At 44.6% G+C, this 1,955-nt stretch overlaps 1 protein-coding gene across 1 annotated transcript in view; it reads right to left on the reverse strand.

Moving 5' to 3' along the window:
- The window catches only part of LOC102493032 (NUT family member 2G), an 89,704-nt gene that overhangs the window by 79,052 nt on the left and 8,697 nt on the right, over positions 1-1,955 (reverse strand). The gene's annotated exons all lie outside the window — the stretch shown is intronic.

The following is a 1,955-nucleotide window of genomic DNA, read 5'->3' on the forward strand; positions in this document are numbered from 1 at the left end:
ATAGCGAAAACCTCTCCAATAAATAAATAAATAAATAAATAAATAAATAAATAAATAAATGAATGAATGGAGTGCAGGGAGAACATTGACTGGAGGAGGATGGAGTGTGGCCAGCTGGTTCTGAGGACACTTCTATGGTCTCATTTTGAAAATTTAGTTTTTGTGATTTGTGCTTCCGAGGCATTCCCTGGGCAGTTTCTGAAGGGGAACAGACTGGTAGCTCTGAGTAGTCAGTCTCAGGCAAGCATGTCACAAGTGGGTGGAGCAAGTTATGGTTAATTTCTGCACCAATGCTTATTATGCACCTTGTGATCCTATCTTCATGTTTAAGATTTCTGTGCTGATGTTTGCTCTCAGAGAACATCTGTTACACTCCCACATACTTTTTATGGTATCTAGTATTTCTCATATGTTATCATATTTGTGTTTAAAAACTTTATCTAAAAACTCCCAGAAACAAGATCTTTGGAATGAACTAAAACCTTCCAAAACACATTCCAGGGAGTTCATGGTGAGGGAGATGCACCCATCTTGCAGAGGACTGAGATGAGGATGGGAGCTGAAGTATCACCTAGAACAGCCTTAATCTGAATACATTTGACTGAAATGAGTTCAGAGGGCACAGGTGTGCACACAAAACAGCCCTAGTGACAGCACACCTCAGAATTAAGAACACTGCATATTAAGTTCCCCACAGGAGATAAGCTTAGTCCCGTGAGGTCAAGGGGTCCCCCAGGTGGGGATGTTCCAGGCTCAAAATTCCTGGCTCAGCAGCTGCACACAGGACTTGAGGAGGTTGCAGAAGGGCTTCATAGGATGTGCCTTCCGTCCCGACTCCCATCCCTTGACCAAGCACCTCCTGTGAGACCTGTGCCCAGTGCTTGCAGGGCTGACAGCTGAGCGAACCTGGAGTGAGCCTGATGGTTCGTTGGCCACATGGTCAGGACGGGACTGTCACCAACACTGTCCAGTTCACAGAGACCTCTAAGATATCAGAAATGCTGAAGTTGGAATAACAAGGATAGCAAAAATTGGGCAGCCATGTGGGTCTGAATCAGCGTTTGCACTCATGGTGGCAGGTCTTGCTAGTGTCACTGGGGTCTCCTTGGGAAGCTCAGCTTTCTCTTGGGGATCTGCTTCCCAGTGGGGTTGGAACAATGTTCTAGAGCTGAGCTCTCCTGAGACACCTAGAATGCACCAGCACCTAGAGTGTGGCCTGCACTTGACCACCTGACCTAGGGAGTCCACTATATCCAAGGAGAATGGATAAGGCGAGTTAGCAAGGGCTTCAAGAACACATTGGGCACCTGCTTTCTGTAGGAACACCGTGAGTCCCTGAGGTCGAATACAATGGCAATGTCATTTTTATAGATCCTCGGTCACTGTGTTTACCCTGTCCCTGGTTCATATTTCACACACTGCACTTGCAAAGTGTCACGTCTCTTCTCGTCCTCTGTGACCTGTGTGTTCACATGAGTGAAGTGTGAAACTGCTTTCTTTTTTTTTTCACTTTTTTATTTTAATGTTTTATATAAATTCAATATTATTTAGCTTACAAAGTGAACATTTCAGTATGTGTGTGAACATGTCTCCCCAGTCCAGTTGATCAGAGTATCTTCCACCAATAACACCACACCTCCCCATCCCATCAATGCTCTGTCTCCATATCCCTCTTCCAAATGTCCTTCCTTAGGTCCCTCTTCTCCACACACTCCACTTCTGGCACTGACCCCCATCTCTTGTGTTTGTACAACCTTAGGTCAATCAGTTTCAGTTATAGAGTGCAGACACTTGGTATAAATTAAGTGGGGACATACAGTGTCTCTCCTTCATAACCTGGCTTGCTTCACTCAGCAGTATATCTTCCATATTCTTCCACTTTTTGTCAAAAGCCAGGGTTTTGTTGTTCTTTATGGCTGAATAGTATTCCATAGAGTATATGTGCCACAGTTTTT

This window comes from Tupaia chinensis, unplaced genomic scaffold (genome assembly GCF_000334495.1).
Source record: "Tupaia chinensis unplaced genomic scaffold, TupChi_1.0 Scaffold000506_1, whole genome shotgun sequence".
In the NCBI taxonomy this organism is placed as follows: Eukaryota; Metazoa; Chordata; class Mammalia; order Scandentia; family Tupaiidae; genus Tupaia; species Tupaia belangeri.